Source organism: Pinus tabuliformis, chromosome Q (genome assembly GCF_031772625.1).
Source record: "Pinus tabuliformis cultivar Carrire ecotype Pingquan chromosome Q, CPIR1, whole genome shotgun sequence".
Lineage (NCBI taxonomy): Eukaryota > Viridiplantae > Streptophyta > Pinopsida > Pinales > Pinaceae > Pinus > Pinus tabuliformis.
This window is the reverse complement of record NC_142296.1, coordinates 987,002,196-987,028,572: the sequence shown is the minus strand read 5'-3', so window position 1 is coordinate 987,028,572 and position 26,377 is coordinate 987,002,196. Positions and strand designations below refer to the sequence as shown.

At 41.1% G+C, this 26,377-nt stretch overlaps 1 protein-coding gene across 1 annotated transcript in view; it reads right to left on the bottom strand.

Moving 5' to 3' along the window:
* The window catches only part of LOC149222796 (uncharacterized), a 339,999-nt gene that overhangs the window by 238,615 nt on the left and 75,007 nt on the right, over nucleotides 1-26,377 (bottom strand). The gene's annotated exons all lie outside the window — the stretch shown is intronic.

Below are 26,377 nucleotides of genomic sequence, written 5' to 3'. Positions count from 1 at the left end.
AAAGAGGGAAAAAATGATACTAAAATCTAGATCTTATGGAGATACCTGCCATCATATTCAGAAATTTAACTACCATTCAAACCCTAGCGACTAAACAAGATACCTGTGTTTAAAATCACTCTTCATAAAGCTATCATCAATGGTTGAAATTAAAATCATGCACAGAAATAAAACATCTTACAGCATTTCCGGAAGAGTAACACCAGCAAGATTTCAACCCCAAAGTCTTTCTTTATTGCACATGAAAAATGACTACAAGAGAGCTTTCTTTAGCACAAGACTCCCAAATCGAATGATCTCAAATGACCCCTGACACCCTATTTAAAGAAAAAATTCCCAACGGCTAGTTCGAGTGATCCATGTCAAAGTGATCTCGACCGTCGATGAGGATCAAAATCTTTTTTAATCTCATCCGTTGAAATTTTAAATGTTGAGGAAATTTAATAAAAAATTAAAATTTTGCATTTATTTCCTCAAAACTTTGACTTATTATTATTTTATTATTTTATTTCATTTTTATTTATTTATTTATTTATTATTATTTTATATATATATATATATATATATATATTTAAAGGGACCCTCGAACTTAGCCTTTGGAAAAAACACCTAGGACCTAGGACTTATGAGGGGATAAAACATTTTCTAACCCTCAAAACACTTTACATCATGATTTTTACATTTTTACATCTCAAGGGGAAAAACCCATTTGACATAGACCCTCATAGACCACCCAGTTCTGCTACACAAATATAATCTAGCAGATCAAGTGATTTGTAATAGTCTAACCAAATAGTTAGGATTTATTCTCAAATCACTTTTACATAGACTTGAACTAGCACACTAGGATTCCCCTAAGATTCTAATGACAAAATCCATTCTGGCTTTGGAGTTAGGCTAAAGGAAACTCTGCCGACCATGGGTCGGTGAGACAAAAAACCTTCCGGAACGTAGATCATCACTAGAAGATTAGGTTTACCTAGGCAAATACATACATGACACAAACCTGCTAAGATTATTTACAAATTTACACATGCAGACTAGGTTTACAACATAACATGATCGGGCTGATGATGATAGTCGAATGGCACGGACACGTTGATCAGGTGCTATCCCTTTTTCGAAAAAATGGGGTGTACTTGCTATGGGTAGTTGACACGTAGTGGTCAACAAAACCAAAAGATGAGTCAATTTCCAAGTACAAGAAAATTAAACTTGTTGCAAAATTAAAAGAGATTACAATGCTTGCATCCAAAGTGCCTCTTGAAATAAGATTTGCATGTGAGACTTTAAACCAAAGCAAATGTGATGGAATGTTGTTCTTGGTTCATTTTATTAATTAGTGCTAAGGCAAAGTTACAATTGAACTCTAGTCCTCAGACCTCATCCTCGCCCAAATATTTGGATCTCACAATGAGGAGTCAATACAGGTAAAGGGTCCCTAAAAGTATATTCAACCAACTTAAGTTGGAGGTAAGTTTTAATGAGGCTTGCGGCCTTCCTATAAAATGCTTAGATGAAGTGCAAATTGTGTTAATTCCCCAAATTAAACTAATGCATATGCAAATGCTTCAAAGAGAAATAGTTTGCAAAACTTGAGAGCGTATGCATGTGGGAATTTAAATACAAGATTAGTAAAATTTTGCATGCAAAGTGAAATGTGTTGATTTTAAGCATGCATAACATGAAATTAAAAGCTAGAAAACTAATAAAAACTAAAAGCAAGATTAGGCCACCCACAAGAATCCCTCCTCTAAAGGAGAAAGGGGGGTGCCATGGAAAAAATCCCAAGCTCCCTCCAACAAATTTTTTATCTTTTATTAATGCTTAAACCGAGTAAAAATGCCTCTAAGAGGGCAGCCCACAATACGAGAGAAATCTTTACAAAGATGAAACTCTAACAAAGCTAGACTCTCTCCCCAAAAAATATAACAACAACAAACTTGAAGATGGAAAAAAATCTCCAAAAGAGATTCACAAGGCTCAAAAGGCCCACGGCCTCGATGAGTTTGCAACTCTCTCCCAAGTGCTTATGGCCTCCCTAGAAATCAGTCTTTGGATAGCGTGAGGGGGTCCTGCATACACACGAGTGAGTAGTTTTCCAAAGCTTCTCCTCAAGCTCCTTGCTGCCCAATGCTCAAGCCTATGGGTTGCAAAACACACAAAAAATATCAATTGTCAGTGTGAAATTAGGAAAAAGAAACCAAAACTAAACTTAGAATTTAATTTACAAAGTACTAGCTCAAGTAATGGGAGTGAACCCCATACTTGCCTAGCTTTAGAAATGACTCTTGAATAGGAGATATAACTTTGAAAGAACTAGAATCAAATAAGTATTTTTGAATTTAAATGGATGACCAAGTAGATATAGACTAAGAAAACTCTCTTTTGTTCTCCGTTGGATGGAAAACTTGGAGCGAAAAAATGGCTGAGTCTTAAATCATTATGACTCTAGGAGTGAATTGATCTAATTGAGATTTCTCCCACTTCCAGATGAATTCCTGCACACAATACAAAAGATCTTTCCTACACACTTGAACACGTATTAGTTTGCACAAGAATATAATGAATAAGATAAGCCAAGCATTCCTCTTAAAATGAATTGGCAAGCTTATCCCTAGAAGACTACTCTAAATCAATGATATGTGAAAGATAACTTGCACACATCAATCCATGCAAGATGGCAAGCATAAACTAATATTAATTCAACATGCGAAAAAAATTAAACACAATAGCAGTAGTATGAAAGGACATCACCTCATAACGCCAAGAAAACACCAGCCAGATAGCCCCAAAGTCTCGATTGTATTAAGAAAGTATGCAAGTACAAAATGGCAGAATTTCCTCAAACCTAATAGCTTATTACATCATACAATATGAGAGCCCATGACTCTATTATATAGAGAGTTGGGAGGAAATCCCAATGAAGAATAACAATGACACATGGCATTGGAGTCAATCCTAATGTAGAAGTGATTAAACAAGTGGCATGAGGTGACAATCCCAAAGAGAAATTCGAATTTGTTGAATGGAGCTCCCATGCCAAGTGTAAAAAACGAATTCTGACAAGTGAACATCATTTTCTTCTTCCCTTATGTGCCAAATTCGAATTTTATGATAGAATGACAAGTGTATATGTGTGGTAACCCATGTGGGGACAATTTCCCACAAAAATCTCCACCAAATGTTCTCCCACATTGTCCCAAATGTGCATTAACTTCACAAATTCGAATTTCCAAGTAAGCAGTTTTCTCCTTTAATGCCAGAAATTCGATTTTATTTGTGCACATGTCCTTTCATTGATTTTGGGAGTCCACATCACCTTGGGACTTCACTTTAACTCCCCCATAATTTTCCACCTCATTTCCACAACATTTAGCATGTGTGGATTTTCTTTTCTCCATTTATCTAATTTCTAGCTTAATTAATTGCCAAATTTCCCACTAAACTTAGGAAAAATGGATTTTGAGGGTTCAAAACACATTTTTAACCCATCAAAGTGTGTCATAGTAGAAAGCTGAGAGTGACAAGTGTAAATTTCATTACTCATACTCCATACAACTTCTCTAGGCATCACTTATTACATTACAAGTATAATTTTATTAACAATTTCCACAGTGCGGAAAATCTAAAAAATTAAAAAATAACTACCTAGACCTAACCAAATTCCACGAAATTTTTTGTGTGATCTAGTATGGTAATATACATTGACTCTAGACACTAAGATGTGTTAGGGGCTCAACCTTCAAACCGTCACCCCGACTTTGGAATAAAACGTGAGTGAAAAAACTCAGAAAATTATCCGCCTCTGAAAAAAAAGATAATTAACCAAATAAAAAAAACACTCCAAAGTGTAATCGTTTGTTGATCGAGTCTCAACATCCTAGGCCTGTTACATACTCAAAAACTCATCATTACTAGTATCACTTATTACAATTCCCCGCAGGGTGTGGAATCTAGGTACAAGAAAGATGATGAGAAGATAGAAGTAGAGTTAAAAAAATTTGTTGACTGATGATATCTGATGGTACAAGTGTCCTCTGGATCATCCTTGGGCATGGAGTCTTCATATAATCATCAGGTGCCACTCCAGTGGTCAACAGGACCAAAAAGGAAGGTAGACATGTCCAAGGTAGAATGTTATTAATGTCATAAGAAGGGTCACTACATGAGTGATTGTCCCGACAATCCAAAAAATAAGAAGAGAGAAAGAGATCATGCTAACATTGCTAACGAAGAAGATCCAAAGAAAGCCAAACCCGAAGAATCTGACATAAAGGACTTGCACTACTAAGTCCTTTGCTTGTTTTTGGAAAAGACATTCTCTTTTGTTTTTATAAGTTTATAGGTATCCCTCAAAAACTTTGGAGGGAGCCCCCAACATATCCCAAAGACAAGTATCCCATTTCCTTCCAATCTTTGGTTTCAAGTACTTCTTTAAGCTTTGATTATGTTAAATAGAAATCACCATTCTCCCTCTATTGTCTTCATTAGGAAAACATCTGCTATATCCTCAAGGAGTATGGAAGAGAGTCACCAAAGGTAAGGTTTTTCAAAGGTATGCCTTAAACTACAAAACATTGATTTATTTTATTTGACAATCTATTACTAACATTGTTGTGTCTAGCCATATTGAATCATAGTGATTCTTATTTTGGGTGATTCATCACTTGATAAATCTATCCCACTTATATTCTTAATTGATTTTATAGAACCCTAGACAGGTTCTCTGAAAAACCCTAACCTAAGGGTATGCTAATGTGAATGTCTGAAACCCTAAAACTGCTTAGGGTTATTGAGAAATGCTATTTGAAGTTTTTGTTGATAATGTCATGTTTAGGATTTTGGTATGATCAAAAAAACCTAACTTGTTAGGATTAAGTCTAAAATCACGAACCTTTGAAGTATTGGTATTTTTGGGTTTGCTATGTTCCTATAATGAAAACCTAACTGATTAGGGTTTGGTGGAATGTGTAGCAAGACCCTTATAATGTCTTAGAAATGATTTCCTTGGAATGTGTGTTTGTTTGATCAAACCCTAGTCGAATCAAGTTTGTTTGTCTAACTCTTATTGATATTTGTGAAGTTGGAATGCCTATGCATGGTGATGAAGTCCTAGATGTATGAATTGATATGTTTAACAGTGATCATGAATCCTAGGTTTTGGAACTAAGCCCCAGTCAAAGTTCATTTCTCTAGAATGATAGTATTTGTGAAATTCTAGGGTTTTGGAGTTAAACCTTAGTAGAAGTGCAAATCTCTAATGCATAATGTCAATGTGATAATTTGAGATTTGTGTAAGATTGTCGAAATCTGAGTTTTAGCTGTGATTGATTGAAGAATCTAGGGTTTGCAACTAACCCTAGTGGAAGTTGGTCATGTTGATGACTAAGTTGTGATTGGTTTTGATTGATTAAATTCCCATGTATGAAATCTAGGATTTGTGTGAAACCCTAGTGAAAAGTCTAACATATGAATTCTGAAAATTGCTAGATGCTTTGTAGATCTATATTTATTTGAATTGTTTCTAGGGTTTGCTATATGTTGTAGTAGGGTATGTCATACCTTTGGAAGAAACATTGAAACCCTAGATGTAATGAAAGTTGTTATGAAGTAGTCTAGGGTTTATGACAAAGTCCCTAGCAAAATATTGAAGAGTATGTGTCTCTTGTTTGTAATTAAATTTGGGTATCAATATAAAGTTGAAATGCTTTCGTATATGACTAACTTCATGCTTCTATAGATTTGGTTGTACTTGCTATCTAAGTTGTGCAGGTACACAATCTTCAATATGGTGAAGATGTTCGTTGATGTGATAAGCATGATGTGGTTAGTGATGGTAATGATAACTATGATGAAATGGTTGGAAGCCACAAAATATTCTCCAATGTCGAAGTAAAGAAGTACATCTCCCTGGGTTAAGAAGGAGCCTGGATATCTCCCTGGGTTAAGGAGCCTGGATATCTCCCTGGCAAAGAGGGACAGCATAGCATAGTTTTGATTGGAGAATGATTTTTGGAAGATATGTTGTTGTATATGAAGTAGGAGAGGAAAGTTTATGATTGAGGAATATTTTGTCAAAGATTCAGTTGATAGTCCCACTGTGATAAGGAGCAACATCAATTGTTTGGAAGACCCCAGAGGTTTGTATTTGATTATGTACATGTGAAAGTATATTATTGATTGGGGTTGCATTTGTACAGGTAACTCTCTCAAAGTTTTTTTTATAGCATGATGGTTAGCAATCAATGTGATTGGGAGAGATTTGTTGTCCTTGACTTGCTGGATCAAGGAATGTTGAGGCTTTGTGAGTGAAGCATTCCCTGGGAGGACATTTGGTCGACACCTTGTGTTGATGTCTAGGTCCCAAAGTTGGAAAGGTGGTGTTGATTATAGAGCTCTATTTTTTGGATACACACTTGGATCCTTGGGTTGATGGTTAGCAAGTAAGCATGATGGTACCTAGAGAGGCTGAAAGCTTGAGTCCATCTTATTCCCACTTGCATAGATTGCCCTGGTTAGAATCTAGTCCATGGCATTGCGGTGCCTAAACTGTTGAAAGACCAATGGATAGATTGCCCTGTTTAGGAATTTAGTCCATGGCATTGCAATGCCTAAAGTTCTTCATGGTTCATATAGTTGAGATCTTCCTTGTACTTGCTTATAATGAATACCTCCCTAGTTAAAAGGGAGTGTTGGAAAATGTAAATAGGTTCGGTCTTCATTTTATATATTTGAGTCATCTTGTAATGTACCTGTCAAAAGAATAAAGAAAATAATAATTATTATTATTATTATTATGACTTATTAGAGCATGGGTTTCATGCTTGGGTCATCATGTTTTAGGTCAAAGTCCCCATTGAGGTCTTCTAGGATTTATTCTGAGTCCATAGAGTCATTGTACTTTTAAAGAGACCCTTTTTGGGCTTTTGAATCATGTAAAAAGGTTAAGTATTGAGTCAAATATGAATTATGTTGTCTCCACACCAAGTCGGCCTTAAGACGATCAAGTCGGCCTCAAGGAGGGCTATTCGACCTCACCAAAGGACTATAAATGAACCAGCTCGAATTCCATTTGAAGCACACTCTCACACAAGCAAGTTCGATATCTCTTGAAGCTGGAAAAAGTGCAAAATAGGAGTGAAAGGAAGTGGGACTTTGATCTAGGAGAAGGAAAAGAAGAAAATCAAAAGTTTGGTGCTTCTATCTTTCTCTCTCGTGCCCTGGTTTGGATATTTGAAGTTCTCTTGTTGATGTCGTAGCCAGTTGTCGTGTGTTGTTGCTGCCAGATCAAAGTATAGATCGAAGTTGTTGTTGTTGGATGTTGTTGCCTCTAGAAGTTGTATTGGGCCAAGAACAAAGCTTCTAAGAGAAGATCGAGGTATTCAAGTGAAGATCGAAGTCTCCAAAGGCAAGATAGAAGTTGTTGGGTCGAAGAGAGCGTTGACACTGTTGTTGTTGCTCCCACGTCAAGAAGGATCATCTGCAAGAAAAGAGGAAGGTTGACTTTGTGTGGAGGAAAGTTTGTGTCAAGGTCTAAATTCTTAGAACATCTCCAGAAAACTATTGAAGGAAGAATTACAGACTAGGTTTTCCCCTAGAGAGGGGTTTCGCCCTGGCCGTGAGCCTATATCTAGTGTCCATTGTTTTATGTGCTTTTGCTTTGGTAATTGCTTGATGAACTAAAAGAAAGAAGCTATAAAGAAAAACTAATAAGAAGTCAAGAACATTACAAGTAATTATCAAGTATAAGAAAATCTTTTTGCCTTTTTGATTTTCTAACACAACCAAATCTATAGAAGCATGAAGTTAGCCATATCAAAATCTTATAATAACATAAGCATTTACAAACATAATCAGCGAAGACTATACTTCAATACTTCAACTTCTTACCCAGGTTTTGTTACAAACCCTAAATCACATCCACAGCTAATCAAGATATCAAACTCATTATATCTAGGGTTTCAATATTCTTTCAATGATATGACAAATTCTTTCATATAACAAACCCTAGAAACAATTCAGATTAATGTATCTAACAACTTTCAAAATTCATATGTTAGACTACCTACTAGGATTTTATACAAACCCTAGATTTCATACATGAGCTCCAAAAACCAATCACAGCGTAATCCATATCATGAATAGCTTCTACTAGGGTTTGATGTAAACCCTAGATTTTCCATCTACAAGTTCTCAGCAATTATTATAAAGATTCATAGATTCCAAATCGTCATATCACACATACTAGAGTTTAACTACTACTAGGGTTTAGCTGCAATGCCCTAGATTTACCAAACAACATCATCCTAGAACATCAAACTCAGACAAAGGCTTAGATTAAACCCTAAGGCTTATGACCATCAATAATTAGGTCAGCACATATATCTAGGAATTCATTATCATGCATAAGCATATCATATGTCAAACAATATTAATACATTAGACATATACCGACCTAGACCAAGCTAGGGTTTCACCAAATGAACACATACCTAGGGTTTCCTTCCTAGGACTTATCATAGGGATTTTGCTTATAGACCCAACTAAACCCTAAGGATCTAGGGTTTCAATTCATAACATAGCAAACCCTACTTTACCAGAACTTCAAAGGTTTGGGATTTCAGAGAACACCATTTCAACTCTAACAAGTTAGGGTTTTTCATGATCATACTAAACCCCAAAAATGACATCATCGATATATCAAACATAATAGCAATTTCTTTAGACTCCATCAATAACCCTAACTAGATTAGGGTTTCATTCATATTCAACATACCCTTAGGTTAGGGTTTTGCAGAGAACCTGTCTAGGGTTCTATAAGAGCGATCAAGGATGTAGGGAGGGTAGATTTATCAAGTGATGAATTACCCAAAACAAGAATCATTATGATGCAATGTGGCTAGACATAACGATGTTAGTAATAGATTATTAAATGGATGAACATTTATTATAAAGAAATCAATGTTTTGTAGTTTAAGGCTTACCTTTGTTTCTTTGACAAACCTTTTCTTGCGAGGTCCTCTTCCATACTCTTTGAGGATATCGCAGATGTTTTCCTAATAGACCTTGCATCGATTCCTTGAAGTGTCTTCTTTGGACTAAGCCATCATCCTTTATACATGTAGTACATACTTACAAGCACAACATGTGATACCAAGAATCATGATTTAATTTCTTTAAGTTGGAATAGAATCATGGAGGATGGAATCCCATGATAAGTTGTTCATTCTTTCAATAGACAATAGGACTTTTTACTTGATATCTTAGATTATTCTAGAAAACAAGTATTAAGGTTCTAATAAGAGGTTTTTCGTATGATATCTAGGGAGTACTATTTTTATCTCAGTGTAGCTATAAACAAGGATCATTTGAAAATCTAAAAGCTTATGTACCTACGTACCTTGGGGTTACATACCTCTGATTTGATAACTCATTAGACGTGCATGTGCATCTTAACAATACTTACTTGACTTCTCTTAAGTTGGTTCCTTGTGCTTGAGCTCGTATAAGACTCGTATTTTCTTAATGCTTTTGTTTTTATCAAATGCTCCTTTCGCTGCTTGTGGTACACTGAAACTTTGTTACTTAGATCAACCAACCTCTTCTTTGATCCGAATAGTTCACTGCGGTATACCGAGATCCTGAAAACCTTCACTGTGATTTGAGCAAGAATGCATCTTTTCTAGACTATGGGTACATCGATTTTCCTTCTCTGAATTTAATCCGAATTTCATTACCTGTAGAGTACCGAGGTTTTATCACTTAATTTCACTAAAGTTTTCTCTACAAAGTATAGCGAAGTCACATCTTTATTGTATTGTGACTACTCTGAGACTTGACTGGCCCAACTTCTGAAATGAACCGAACCGTATCACTGTGATATATACCAAACTTTAATTCGCACTTGCTTCTGAGATTATACAAATTCATCTCTCTGAAATCTCTGCAAGTTAAGTATCTGGCCTCCGGAGCGAGGTATGCCCTTCTTCTTAAATTGACTTAATCTTCAATACACAGAACCTTTCTCCAAGAATACTTCAAAGATTGTATAAGTGGTCTTTAAACTGCCTTTGACCATGACCATAGCTCCGATACCATGTTGAGAAATCCATAGAGGTGGCAGTTAAATGATTTCTCTTATTAATGACATTATCTTGTGATGTTTTCGTTATTATTATTAGTTCTTTCGATTTATCTTTTCTTATCATCAAGACTAATGCCAAGCAACAAATAAAAGAGTACACAAGATGTAGGCACGCTGCCAGGGAAAAACCCCACTCTAGGGGAAAACCCAGTCAAAATTCTTCCTTCAATAGATTCAAGATGAGACGACCAAGACCCTTACAACTTAGACTCGAGACTACCTCCATCCATCAAGTCAACCTTGTCATTCTTCAGTTCTATAGCTCCTGTAGCATTCATGCTTCTTCACACTTTTATCCTTGCAATTGCACCAAACTAGTATCACTGTGATAGCATTACCTTTGAACTTATTGAAATACGTCCACATCGAAGTTTATCCTTTAGCATCAAAACCATACCACTGTGATAGCACGAGCATCGAGACTGTGATAGCACCGAGATATTGGAGAATCAAGTCTTTATCGTTGTGATAACATCGAGCCATTCTTTGTGGTAGCACTGAGATAAATTCATGTGATGTGGTCACTATAATATCACTGAGATGTTGGTCACTGTAATATCTCTGAAAATATAGTAGCATCGAAACTATCCACTGAACTTGTCTAGAGAGATTATCTTTGTATTAACCTGAGCTCATATAGTAGTACCGAAACATATCTCTGAGATTTTATGCGAGTTTACTTCTGTGTCATATCACCGAAACTTTCTCTCTGAAAATCCGAACTTCTGATATGTTATTATGCGAAGATCCAGTGCTTGTATATATAGTGGTTGTCCAATATAATTGAGCCGACATGAGTCTTTGAATAGTTGTGTCCATATAGGCTGACATGTGATCACCTTATGGAAGCCGACTTGATGGAGATTCTTTCAACAGCAAGGAGACTTCGAGGGATGGAGGAGTCTTCACAAATTGACTTTGACAATAACCTAAAGCCTACAATGGAGGCTTGACCTATACATTTGACCCAAGCATGAAACCCATGCTTTAATAAGTCAATTAAAATAATAATAAAATTCGTTTTGCTTTCTTTTTACAAGTATATTACCTTTGGCTTCAAGTACAATTATGAAGACTGAACCTAGTTACATTCTTCAACAAAGGTGCTACAGATGGTGGACGGGGAAAAATTGGCTATGGGCTACATCTATGAGGCTATGGATCAGGCAAAGGAGCAAATACAGGCAGCTTACAAATATGAATTAGCTAAATATGGGCATATTTGGGAGATCATTGATAACAAATGGAACAATCAACCCCATCATCCTATACATGCACCTAGGTATTTTTTGAACCCAAAGTATCATTCTAAAGCTCGGCTAGGAGAAGTGCAGGGTTGAGAGGTCAGAGATGGGTTGTATGATTGCTAGGAGCACATGGTCCCTAACCATTCCGACCAATTGGAAATACGTAAACAACTTATTCTTTTTAGTATGACAACAGGTACCTTTGGCAAAAACTTAGCAAAGATGGCAAGAGATGTGGATCAATCAGGTAAGCAATTCCATTTTTTCTATTAAAGTTCAATTGTTTACAAATTTACAATTCAAATTGTCTGTAAATACTTGTAAATAAGTAATGAAATGAACTAAGTTACTAATTAATGTCTTTTTCTTTGCAGCACATTGGTGGGAGTCATTTGGCGGCCAATGTCCTCAATTGCAAAAGTTTGCAGTTAGAGTCCTCAGCCAAACTTGCAGTGCTTCAAGTTATCAACGCAATGGGTCTGTTTTTGAGCACATACACACAAAGAAGACAAAATTGTTTGGAACAAAAACGGTTAAATGGTCTTGTCTTTGTGCAATACAACATTCGACTAAGGTGCAACCAATTGATGAACAGAAGACTTGATCTAGATCCCATTGTGCTGGACAATATTTATCTAACATCAGAATGGGTGGAGGAGACAGAATAAGTTTGTTGATTTCTAGTAGCATCAGATGTGCTTTAAGTCTCAAATTTTGCAAGGAGCCTTCGACACATGCATTCTCCAATACTCAGAAATCGTTTTGGGAAATACCACTCGGAGACAGTTTTATTAAAATAATTAATTATTTTTAATGGGACCCTAAGTCTAAACTAAGGAAATTATAGTAATTAAAGGGTATTAATCTAAACTGTGGGTGAGACTTCCAAAAGAAGGCGAAGATCAAGTAAATATGATCCTAGCCATTGATTAGAATCTAATATGGGTCGTTGATTGATCAACAAGAGGATTATAAGAGAAGGCTTGATGGGCACTTGGAGAACACACACACAGTTCAGAAGATCGAATTTATGAAGCAAAGCAGCTGCCGAAGAGAAATTTGAAGTGAGCTTTTGCAGTGAAGGGAAGAGATAGTATCCGGAAGAGGGAAGTTTTCCTAGGCTGAAGAGTACAACGCAGAGAAGGCAGAACAACATCCAGATAGAGATTGACACTGGCCCACGCAGAGCTGATGCAGTGGCAACGCAGAGCCTAGAGGGAGATTGAATTCCTGCTGAGGAAATCGAGTTTCAGAAGCCGGGAGCCAGGGTGTGAGACTAGGAGGCTTAAAATCGAAGTTTCTGGGCAACAGAAGATCCGAAGGAAGAGCAGCGCAGTCCCCAGCAGAGGTGATGCAAAGACTGCGTAGGGTTGACACAGATTTGCGCAGAGGCTGACGCAGAAGGGACGTAGAGCCTCCTTCCAGCGAGATCAGGGTCAGATTCTTCTAGTGACAGGGTGAGATCATCTCACTAATTGGTTTGTCCAGTTTCTCTCTTTATCGAATAGCGAGTTGGGCTTCCAACGAATTGTACTCAGATTTACTACTGCATAATAATAAAAACCCTCAGAGCTGCTGCACTGGTTTTCCCGCATTGGGTTTTTCCAGGGACATTTGTCCAAAAATAACTGTCATTGTGTTGTATCTTTTTCCTGTTCAGTGTCTTGTTTTGGCATATTATTTTAAATAGTGAATGTTGCAGTTGTATTTACTTCAATATTTATTGTAGAACACAGTAAATAACTTGTATGGATTAACAAGTAGGAGAAGTAAGATCAGTTTGCTACAGTAGGGATTCCAGGTTTAGGAATCTTCACATGGTATCAGAGCTGCAGATGAAGCAAGAAGAACAGAGCCAGAAGACCCAGCGCTGAAGGAAGAAGGGAATTCGAAATTTCTACAGAGGCAGCAACTCGAATCCCCAGAGGGTTTGCGCAGTTCAGGCCTGGAGGGCTAGATTTTTGTGGTAAATCTCTCTCTATGTGAGTTGACAAAGAGGTAAGATTTCCATATCGAAATCTATCAGCAGCAAAGGGAGAAGCACAGCAAAAGCTTCAACGAAGAGGGGTTTTTCTGGTGGGACGCAGTTTTCTGCAAGCAGTTACTGGGCAAAAAGTCATCAGAGAGAAGAGAGACACGGTAGAGGGAATTCTTCCTCAGAGGACTTCTACCCAAGGAGTCTGAATTCTTACTAGCTGAGCAGCAGCGGAGAGGGGCAGATCTACAAGCTCCAGAAGGGAGTGCGTAGGCCAGTCCAGTGTTGTGCAGAGGAGAGGAGGTTATTCGACATTTCTATTTGGCAGAGATGACAGCCAGTGGACTGAGAGATCAGGACAGGTTGGATGGGGCATCCAACGATGTGATCTGGAAGGCAAGGACGTTGTGCCTTCTAGATGAGAATTTTCTCAAAGTCTACGTCGACAGCGTGGTAGCTAAGCCCACAGATCCAGATCAACGCAAGAAGTACAAGGGAGAAATGGCGAAGACAAAAAGAATGATCCTCGACAAAGTGAAGGATCGTATAGTCTGTCACATAGCTGGCAGCAACACTGCCAAGTAGATGTGGGATGCATTGTCGACTTTGTATCAAGGATCTTCTGAGCAGCGGAAGATGTACTTGGAGCAGAAGATGAGATCTACGCAAATGCACAAGGGGGAACGCATTGATCGTTCCTCACGAAACTTCAGGACACCCGAGATGAATTAGCAGTTGTGGGGTCAACACCTCAAGGTTCTAAGATGGTAAGACTGGCCCTAAATTCAGTATCTGAGGAGTGGCAATTCTTTGTCCAGAGCATCCTGGGCAAGGCGACTTTGCCAAACTGGGATGAGATGTGGGCAGCTCTTAAGCAAGAGGAGCTGAGGAGGGACTTGGTCAAGTGTAAACTTGACGAAAGCAGCAACAGTGGGTCGAAGCCCAAGGAGGAGGAAGAGAATGCAGCCCTCGCATCCAAGGGGCAGTAGGAGCAACGAAGACGGAAGAAGGATGTTTTGAAGATCAAATGCTTCACGTGTGGTCAACTCAGTCACTATGCAACATAGTGTCCTCTCAGGAAGGACAATGATGAGAAGCATGATCCGAACATTGCAGCCGCGAAGATCGAGGAGGATGAGTTTTCCATGACAGCCGAGATACCTACAAGAGGGAGGTGGGTTGATTTAGAGTTGTAATTCGAAAGAGCTACATATGGGTAGGATCCTTGAGGAGCCCACCTCTCGAATAAATCCCTTGCTACGGTAGCCCAGAACAGAAGTACTAGGACGGATCGGGCTAGTTGATGTAGAGGAGTGTCAGAGTGACAGTTGCAGTGGCTAGTAGCGCCAGAGATTGGGCAGCGCAAAGCAGAGTTAGTGGCAGTGCAGATGGCACAGAGCAGAAGTCAGCAGCAATGCAGAGGCTTCAGAGGGTCAATGCAGAGACTAGCAACATTCAGACTCCAGCAGCGAGATGCATCATACTGAACACCAGTTCAGTAATTTGGGATGCTTTTCTGTTGCTGATGCAGTAGCAGTAGCAATTGGAGAAGCTTGCAGTGCAGATGCAGTTGGTAGTGGCAATACCAGCAGCACCACGGATGCAGAATTAAGAGGAAGTTGCAGTATGGATGCAATGTTGACAGTGGCAGGGTTAGCAGTAGTACAGATGCAACATTTGCACAGTAGTTGGTGTACAGGATGTCAGACATCAACAGCGTAGAAGGAGATGTTATAGAACAGAGTGATGCTTCAGCAGGTTGCACTGTTAGAGCACATTCCTTGCTAAGAGGGAGTGTTGATTTCTGGTAGCATTGGATGTGCTCTAAGTCTCAAATTTTGCAGGGAGGCTTAGACACATGCATTCTCCAATACCCAGAAATCGTTTTGGGAAATATCACCGGGAGAGTTTTATTAAAATAATTGATTATTTTAATGGGACCCTAAGTCTAAACTTAGGAAATTAAAATAATTAAAGGGTATTAATCTAAACTGTGGGTGAAACTTCCATAAGGAGGAAATCAAGTCAATATGATCCTAGCTACTGATTAGAATCTAATCTAGACCGTTGATTGATCAACGAGAGGATTATTAGAGAAGGCTTAATGGGCACTTCGAGAACACACACACACAGAGTTCAGAAGATCGAATTTCTGAAGCAGAGCAGCTGCTGGAGAGAAATTCAAAGTGAGCTTTTGCAGTGAGGGGTAGAGATAGTATCCGGAAGAGGGAAGTTTTCCTGGGCCAGAGAGTACAAGGCAGAGAGGGCAGAACAACGTCCAGAGAGAGGCTAACACTGGCCCACACAGAGTTGACGCAATGGCAATCCAAAACCTAGAGGGAGATCGAATTCCTGCTGAGGAAATCGAGTTTCAGAAGCCGGGAGCTGGGGTGTGAGACCGGGAGGCTAAAAATTGAGTTTCTTGGCAGCAGAAGATCCAAAGGAAGAGCAGCACAGTCCCCAGCAGAGGTGACGCAAAGACTACGTAGAGTTGACGGAGAGGCTGACACAGAAGGGACGCAGAGGTTGAAGCAGAAGGGACGCAGAGCCTCCTTCCAGCGAGATCAAGGTCGGATTCTTCCAGTGATAGGGTGAGATCATCATACTAATTGTTTTTTCCAGTTTCTCTCTGTATGGGATAGGCAGTTGAGCTTCCAACGAACTGTACTCAGATTTACTACTGCATAATAATAAAAACCCTCAAAGTTGCTTCATCGGTTTTCCCGCATTGGGTTTTTCTGAGGACATTTGTCCAAAAATAACTGTGTCATTGTGTTCTATCTTTTTCCTGTTCAGTTTCTTGTTTCGGCATATTTATTTTAAATAGTGAATGTTGCAGTTGTATTTACTTTGATATTTACCATAGAACACAATAAATAACTTGTATGGATTAACAAGTAGGAGAAGTAACATCAGTTTGCTGTAGTAGGGATTTCGGGTTTAGGAATTTTCACAAAGTTATGTTTGATCCTGATTTTGATATTGACATAGAGTTTGGGGGGGTCAATCCCAACGCAAATCTAGTAGCGCCTTTGGAACCAAAACCAGTAGCCGAATCAAGCAAAGGCAAACAACCAATGAAACACACTAGTCGTGCAGCTCAACCAACTTGTGCTTCCATTAGGTCTAGTTCTATTATTATTGGTGCTACTACTGAGGTTGCAAATGAGGCTAAGGCATCCTCAAACTCTGATCCAAATGATGTTTATGTAGCTTGTATTGACGATCCTATGTCTACTTCTAGTAGTGGTGATGAGTTTGATCATGTTGATCACTAATATGTAGTATGTACTTGTAGACTTGTAGTAGGTCAATGGCCCCATAGCTTGTAGCATTGTTTTTGGACTTGATGATATGTATTGCACTCAGTGCCATTTTGATATATTCACCTTTACATGGTATATAGATGAGCAAACTTTGCATATTTTGTCTCTATTGGTTTGGAATCATGGTTTTAAATCTTAAAAATAGTTTTTTTCGTTAAAAATTAATTAATTCATGTATTGTTTTTTAAGTGGTTCGTTGAGGTCTGACTAGTCTTGGTTTGACTGGTCCCAGTTTGAAACCCGGTTTATTAGGTGGACCAGTTCGGCCATCGGTTCCAATTTTGAATACTATGGTTTATCTAGAGCTTCCTCGTCTCAACCTCAAATGTTAAGGGAGCTTCAGGAAAACCTTGACCCTAGCATTGCTCAATCTTTGCACATCTATGATCTCATATTCAGTTCCTCGACTCATTTCATAATACATTGTGATTTGGTTTTTGCTCTTAGCTTGTAGATATCAATGCCTATCTTTAGGTATTCTTTTGTAGCTTGCTTTATATAAGAGTTGTGTTTGCACTCCCACATTTTATCAACTCTATTGTACTGAATAGTCCCATTGACTTACTTTTATAGTCATTAGTCAACATTAATAAACTTATATTATCTTATCTTATCTAACCCCTTCACATTATAATGTTAGTGATGAGGACCTTATTGATGACTTGTCCAAGGCCTATCCTGCAAAAGTCTCCTTCTATGTACTTGCGCCAAAGGTCACCTTCACTAGCATATGGAAGCATATTAGTGAGGGATATATGGCATTCAAGGAGGGGGATAATTTGTATGTTTTCTCTATGTAACTCATATTTACCATTAAGAGGGGGTGTGAACCTTATGATGTAATGTCTTCTCTTTGTGGCCCCCTGTTCAAATTAAGGGGGGATATTGAAAATTGGAATGTAATCTTCGCTTTCTGGCATGGTTGACCTTATATTGAGTTGGGTATTTATACACTCACTCTCATTTATATTTCCAACACACCCAACCTTATATTGAATTGGATATCTATACACAAACTCTCATTTGTAATCCAACCAACCAAAATCAACCTTCTATTGAACTGGGTATCTATACACCCACTCTCATTTGTACTCCAACCCGCTGACCTCAAAATTTCAAATTGAGTTGGATTCTTACACACCTCTCATTTATATTTCAGCCACAGCGAACCTTATATTGAGTTCAGTATCTATAAACCCATTTTCATATATATTTTAGCCACAATCAACCTATATTGAGTTGGGTATCTATACACCCACTCTCATTTGTATTCATCATTTTTCATGGCCCCCTATTCAACTTGAGGGGTGTTGACAATGGTGCAAGATTCACTTTAAGCAACAGCTGACATTATATTAATCATTATTATATTTCTAGGATTGGCTAAGCCCAACCTTGTACACAAAACCCCTCTGAGGGAAAGCAACCTACTCTTGAGCTACACACATATAACCAAATTTTGTTGTAATTTATACATCAATTGAGTATCTTCCACTCTTAAGGAAGTGTTTTGCCTAAGAGCACCTATCAAGTGTTGTGCCTCTTATACTTGGGCTTCTTTCTCTCTCTAGCACACTCTCTTTTGGCTTCTTTCCTCTCACTCTCTGTCATGTCCCTTCTCAAATACATTTGTAACAGGGTGTTACTTCACAATTTTGCACAATTTTGGCTAAGGAAGAGAACCCAACATTTTCGACTTAGGGACTTAGGAGGCAATTCGACTTTAATTGGCTGCTAGTGGAATGTGGGGGCCACCCACATGAGAATTCGGACCGTGCCATTTGAATGGCTTGGAGGGAATTCAAATAGCTAGATGGAGGGGCCCACATGAGGCAAGGAAGGCCCAAGGAGTTATAAGGAGGAAGAAGCTCTCATTTGGGTTCATTCTTACACCTTCCAATCAAAATTACTTGACTGTTCGCTCTATTGTTTAGCTGAGTCAACCAGTTGTTTAACCACGAATCTCTCAAGCGAGAGATTCAACCTTTCCTTCGGGGGACCTTTCGTGCCCACCCTAGGGAGGCAGTTTCGTAGTCATTTTAGGAGATTCGAGAGTGTGTTGCAACATTCTCATTCAGCCACAAACAGGGAGTGCATATTTCTAGCTAGCTGGAGAATATGCAGGAGGAGTTGGAGCCATCAGTGATCATCCATTTGCCGGGAGAGTTAGAGGATTGGGAGAGCAGCAGTAGGCCAGAATTCCTTGTGAGTTTTCGAGCTAGCAAAGCCAGTATCCCAGTAGTTCGAATTACTGGGCTTGGGGATAGCACAGAGGGCCAGTCCAGCATTTTCGTGGAGCTTAGGAGCAGGCGCCATAGGCTGGGAGCCCATCCGGGGAGTCAAGGGATTGATAGTAGGGGTTAGCCCGGCACTTTGGGACCATTTCCAGGAGGATTTACAAGTCGAGTTTTGCAGTTGCAGCTGAAGTTGGGCTCCAAGGGGGTCGAATTTTAGAAGTCTAAACCAACCAAAATCCTTCATGGGTTTTTCTGAGTTTAGGCCAAGGAGTTCGAAGTTAAAAGCATATAATTTTTTGGGCATAGAAAGTGGACCTTTCAACCATTCGAACTTCAGCAGAAAGGCAATTTTTTGGGCAGCGCCGTGCAGATTGGTGCAGCAGTTGGAGCAGTCACCAGATCAACCATTTTCTCACCTGGGTATGGTCAAGCTTGTCCACTGAGACAAGCCCAGGTGCACCATTCTATTATCATTTGTATTTTTCCCTCAAAGAAGTAATAAAATGGCTCAGCAATTCCATATTTGCAGCATTTCTATGGGTGTTTAATGTGTATTTCGTTTTTATATTTTGTTGCACAGATTATTTGCTTTATATCACTTGTATTCCTATTTAGGAACATTATAGTGGTATCAGAGCCTAGTTCTTGGCTCAGTTGTGGGGATTGTCTCCTATGAGAGAAGGGGACCAGCAGAACATCACCTACCGAAGGCAGAGGTACCGGAGCAAAGAAAGAGAGCTGGAGATTACTCCAGACACGGAGGACAGAGGGAAAGCAGTGGTAGAAGAGGAGGACATGGTGGAACCCAAGAGCAAGGAAGAGATGGCTTTTGACAGCCTCCTGAGAGCCCTGAATGACTTAGCCAAGGGTCAGAAATATATGCTGGAAGAAATCAAGTTGCAGAACAGAGAGAGGACCACTCCTAGAGGGTTTCTGTTTAGGGAAACTTTTGGGGCCTCTCAGCCATTCGATCATCCCTCACCAGCAATGCAGCACCCATCAGCTAGTGGGCCATCTCATGCCACACTGCCTTCTTTTGTACCAGTGGCACAAATCGAACCTACAAGGGGTGAAGACCCCATTCAGATGGTAGACTATTTCAGAAAGTGGAAGTCTATGGATGCAGACTTTAGGGAAGCACTCTCTTTCAGAGATTTCTACAAGCTCAAGCAGAGTGAGAAGAACAAGGGTTACGGAGGACAGGGAACCTAGAACTATGAGCTGTAGAGGACCATAGGGAGAATGTACTTCCCTACTTTTGATGGCACTACCAAGTTCACGACTAGGGCTAGGGTTAAGAAGATGGACACCTACTTCCAACTCAACCGGATGACAGAACAGGAAGCCATCAAGATGGCCTTGCTACACATGGAGGGGGGAAGCCCATGACTGGTGATTTCATGGCTTGGCCACCCTAGGGCATGCCAATGTGGCTTCTTATGGGGACTTCACCAAGAGGGGTGGAGCATTTTGACCAGAGAGATCCAGAGGCCCATTTTAGAGAGCTGACCCAACTGCGCCAAACAGGGAACGTGGAGCAGTACATCTCAGAGTTTCTGCGAGTATCAGTGATGGTTCCGGATCTATCAGGGGCTAGGAGGGTGTACACCTTCATTGAGGGCTTACTTGAGCCCCTGCAAGGATTGGTGAAGTCACGCAAACCCTCTACGCTGCAAGAAGTAGTTTTGTGCACCAGAGATCTACAGGGGGCCATCCCCAAGACTAGAGCACCTTTTCCTGCACGGACCCCTTTTCCACAAAAGGGGCATGAGACTAGACCTCCACCTCAGAGGACCACACAGGGGCGGGGGCAACTAGATGATGAGACACGAAAGGACCTCAGGAGGAGGAAGTTGTGCTTCACATGCAGGAAGCCCTAGGCACCAGGCCATTGATGCATTGTCGATAGAGCACACTATATTGAGGTTTTTTCTAACAATGACCAAGAGGACGAGGTGGAGCAAGAGTGTGGTGTGGGAGATGGTGAGAGACCGACAAATAGAGGGCTACCACCACCACCTCCACATGGAGGGGCATCCCTTGCCCCATCCAGGGGAGTCCTTGTTTCCTTATGCAGGATTCCCAAATTTTTGACATTGAGGATCGGAGGCAATGTACAGGGGTAGAGGGTGTCGGTCCTAGTTGACAGTGGGGCTACCCACAATTTCACAGATGCCCAATTGGTTCAGAGGAGGGGCCTCACGACGACTGAGTTCGAGGGCTTTTCAGTCCTAGTACCAGGTGACTGTACCATACAGTGCACTCGATATGTGCCTTCCTTGACAGTAGTTATGGGTAACTACTCAATCAAAGACCATTTCTTTGTGGTCGATGTGCCAAGCACCAACGTGGTGATGGGTGTCCAGTGGTTGTATTCCCTTGGGCGACTCGCGGTAGATTGGAGGAAGCCAGAGATGGAGTTCATTGGGCCGGATGGCAAACTGGTAGTTTTGAGAGGCATGCAGTCTTATCCACCTCAGACAGTCTCAGCCCACAAGATGGAGGCAGATCTGCGACATGGGGACATTGCATGGGCAGTAGAGTTGAGGATTTCAGAGGCTGGGGGACAGGCTTGGCCACCACCACCAGACATACAGGCTTTGTTGGACAGGTATGCAATTGTGTTTGGGGACATTCCACTAGGGCAGCGTCCATACAGGGGATTTGAGCACACTATTGAGTTGGAGCCGAGTGTGCAGGCAGTGATCACCACAAGATAAAGAAGGCCATTCAGGAGTTGTTAGCATTGGGCCATATCAGGCCAAGTTCCAACCCCTTCGCTTCTTCAGTAGTACTGGTGAAGAAGAAGGATGGAACCCTTCGTATGTGCATTGACTACCGGGCCCTCAACCGGAAGACACTGAAGAACAGGTACCCCATTCCCCGCATAGATGAGCTGATGGATGAGCTTAGAGGAGCCAAGTACTTCTCTAAGATCGATCTGCGTTCAGGGTACCACCAGATCAGGGTGAGGAATCAGGATATCCCTAAGACAGCTTTTCAGTGCCACTATGGGCACTTCGAGTTCCTAGTCATGCCATTTGGGCTGACCAACGCTCCGGTCACTTTCCAGTCATGCATGAACCATGTCTTCCGGGGACAATTGAGGAGGTTCATGTTGGTTTTCTTCAATGACATTCTGATTTAAACCAGAGATGGGAGGAGCATCTCCAACAGTCGGAGGAGGTACTATGCATCCTGGAGGAGGAGCAGTTTTATGCCAAGCTATCCAAGTGCGAGTTTGGTTTGACAGAGATCCTCTACCTAGGGCATATCATCGATGCTAATGGGGTGAAGGTCCATGAGGAGAAGATAGGGGCCATCCGGGATTGGCCGATACCCCGAGATGTGACTACGTTGAGGGGCTTCTTGGGCATTTGCACCTACTACAAGAAGTTTGTCAAGGGGTTCTCACAGTTGGCAGCACCCTTGATCGATTTGACCAAGAGAGGGGCTTTCGCATGGACTGATGGAGCACAGGTTGCCTTCGATCGCCTCAAGGAGGTGATGAGCAATTGCCCGATCTTGGCACTTCCGGATTTTTCCCAACCCTTCACCGTGGAGTGTGATGCATCCGGGGTGGGAGTTGGAGCAGTATTGTCACAGGAGGGGCATCCCATTTCTTTCGAGAGTCGGAAGCTCCTACCGCATGAGCTGTCATATTCCAAATATGACAAAGAGATGTTGGTCATCATGCATGCATTGGCAAAATTCCAACAGTACTTGGTGGGCAACAGGTTTCGAGTGAAGACTGATCACAACAGTCTTTGTCACTTCATGGGGCAGCAGGGCCTCAATGACAGGCAGCAGAGATGGGTCAGCAAGGTGCAGGCCTATGACTTCGACATAGAGTATGTGCGGGGAAAGCACAATGTGGTGGTCGATGCTCTATCTCGAAGACCAACTGGTTTGTCCCTCAAGAGCATCTCCCATGATTGGAAAGCTCAGCTATTGGTGAAGTACTCCAAGGACAGGAGGGCATGCGAGGTCTTGGAGGGTAGCCATGTAGATGAGCGTTATTGAGTGATGGATGAGGTCATCTATTACAAGGGGCGTAATTTCTTAGTACCCAACTCGCAGTTGAGAGAGAGGGTGCTCCAGGAAGCACATGACTCACCATTATCCGGGCACCAGGGGTTCCGAAAAACATATATGGCAGTCAGGGAGAGATTCACGTGGAAGGGCCTCAAGGGGGACGTGTTGAAGCACGTACAGGAGTGTGAGGCATGTCAAAGGAACAAGGGGGAGTTGATCCACCCTGCAGGATTGCTACAGCCACTTACCATCCTTGAGGGGAAATGGGAAAGTATCTCTATGGATTTCATCACAGGGGTCCCCACAGTGCAAGGAAAGGACTGCATCTACGTAGTGGTCGACAGGTTGACCAAATATGCCCACTTTTTCGCCATCCCCACCCGATACACAGCTGCACAGGTTGCAGAGTTGTTCTTTCGGGAGATCTTCAAGTTGCACGAGCTCCCCAAGAACATTGTGAGTAACAGGGACAACAGATTCATGGGAGGCTTTTGGCAAGAACTTTTCAGATTGGTCGAGACCAAGCTCACTCCTAGCACCAGCTACTATCCTCAGACAAATGGCCAAACCAAGAGTGTTAATTAGTGGCTAGAGGGGTACCTGAGGAACTACGTGACTAACCAGTAGAGGGCTTGGATTCGGTGGTTGCATCTGGGCGAGTACTGCTACAACACCACTCACCACATGTCCATTGGTATGACTCTTTTCCATGCTTTATATGGATATGATGCATTATCTTTTGCTGACATGGTTTTTGGAAACAATCAGGCCCCAAAGGCTAAAAATTGGGTCCAAGAGAGCCAAGACATCCTCAAGGCTCTCAAGGATAACTTGGTGACAGCCCAAAATCAGTAGAAGGTGTACGCAAACCGACACAGGACAGAGAGGCATTTCGAGGAGGGGGACTTGGTGTACCTCCGGCTACAGCCTTACAGCAGTCCACGCTGAAGCAGAAGGGGGCCGAGAAGCTACAGCCACGCTTCTATGGGCCCTACCGAGTGATTAGACGAGTTGGAGAGGTGGCCTATGAGCTAGAGCTGCCTCAGGGGAGCAGGATCCACAATGTATTTCATGTCTCATGCCTTAAAAAGGTGTTGGGACAACAGGTGACAGCAACAGTTGATTTACCCCCACTGGATGATGAGGGCCACTTGGTTTTGGAACCTGAGGCCATCTTGGAGAGCAAGGAAAGGAAACTGAGGAGCAGGACCATCAGGGAGTTCTTGGTGCGTTGGAAGAACTTGCCAGATGAGGATGCCACCTGGGAGGGTGAGCACATTTTGGAGCACCCAACTTTGAGGTTGCTTGAGGGCAAGCAACATTTCGGAGGGAGGACTGTCATGTCTCTTCTCAAATACATTTGTAACAGGGTGTTGCTTCACAATTTTGCACAATTTTGGCTAAGGAAGAGAACCCAGCATTTTCAACTTAGGGACTTAGGAGGAAATTCGACTTTATTTGGCTGCTAGTGGAATGTGGGTGCCACCCACATGAGAATTCGGACTGGGCCATTCGAATGGCTTGGAGGGAAGCCGAATAGCTAGATGGAGGGGCCCACATGAGGCAAGGAAGGCCCAAGGAGTTATAAGGAGGAAGAAGCTCTCATTTGGATTCATTCTTACACCTTGCAATCAAAATTACTTGATTGTTCGCTCTGTTGTTTAGTTGAGTCAACCGGTTGCTTAGCCACGAATCTATCAAGCAGGAGATTCAACCTTTCCTTTGGGGAATCTTCCGTGCCCGCCCTAGGGAGGCAGTTCCGTAGTCATTTCAGGAGATCCAGGAGTGTGTTGCAGCATTCTCATTCAACCACAAACAGGGAGTGCGTATTTCTGGCTAGCTGGAGAATACGCAGGAGGAGTTGGAGCCATCAGTGATCAGCCATTTGTCAGGAGAGTTAGAGGATTGGGAGAGCAGCAATAGGCCAGTATTCCTTGTGAGTTTTGGAGCCAGTAGAGCCAGTCTCCCAGTAGTTCGAATTACTGGGCTTGGGGACAGCGCAGAGGGCCAGTCCAACATTTTCGTGGAGCTTAGGAGCAAGTGCCATAGGCCGGGAGCCCATCCGGGGAGTCGGGGGATTCATAGTAGGGGTCAACCCAGCACTTTGGGACCATTTCCGGGAGGATTTACATGCAGATTCCAGCAGGCTGAGTTTTGCAGTTGAAGTTGGGCTCCAAGGGGGTCGAATTTCAGAAGTCTAAACCAGCCAAAATCCTTCGTGGATTTTCCTGGGTTTAGGCCAAGGAGTCCGGGGCTAAAAGCATATAATTTTCAGGGCATAGAAAGTGGACCTTTCAGCCATTCGAACTTCAGCAAAAAAAAAAAACAATTTTCTGGGCAGCGTAGTGCAGATTGGTGCAGCAGTTGGAGCAGTCACCGGATCAGCCATTTTCTCACCTGGGTTTGGTCATGCTTGTCCACTGAGACAAGCCCAGGTGCACCATTCTATTATCATTTGTATTTTGCCCTCAAAGAAGTAATAAAATGGCTCAGCAATTCCATATTTGCAGCATTTCTATGGGTGTTTAAGGTGTATTTAGTTTTTATATTTTGCTGCACAGATTATTTGTTTATATCACTTCTATTCCTATTTAGGAACATTACACTCTCTTTAGCACGCACTCTGTTTGTCTGATCTATTTTCAAATATACTGCTGCTCTAGTACTGGTATCTTTTACTCATATTGCAGAATTAGGGTTTTTGGTGATTCCATCTGATTCTCGCATGTGAAGCTTAAGAGAAGAATAGTTGCTAATTTTCAGGTAGAACAATTCAACACAACTATAGTTGACCAACAAAGTGCAATGAAGTTGGCAACGAATTGGTATTTAATGAGCAGGCCAAGACTAAGCCAAGTATGTGGAGTTTCATTATCATTAAATTCTGCCTCTTGTAGACACAGAAGAGATTGAGATGCAATATTGTGCAACTCGAGAGCAGATTGCAGACATCTTTATAAGGATCTGAAATTTCAATCAAGATAATTTTACAAAGTTAGAGATATGCTTTAAGGGCGATAGAATGTAGTTGGTATAATGGTCATAATGATAATGTACTTTGTCCATGATTCTTTTATTTATAACTGTGTAATCAATTTTTTGTGCCTAGGCATTTTGAGTGAACACTTACTCATCATCATCAAGGCATCAGGAGGCAAAAAGATAAAAAGAAGTGTTGCTGAAAATGAAGGACCACACACACACATATGAATAGAATAATGGTATTTAAACTACAACATAATAAAAATAGTCCATACTATGGAATTAATGATTCAGAAACACTTCGCTGTATCTTTTTGTCCCCTGCTGATTAGTGACAAAAACTCTATTGTGCAGATATAAACTAGACAAATCATGGACAATATGTCAAACTGCAGCAGGCCTGTAATCTATAATGTACTTTATTGTAG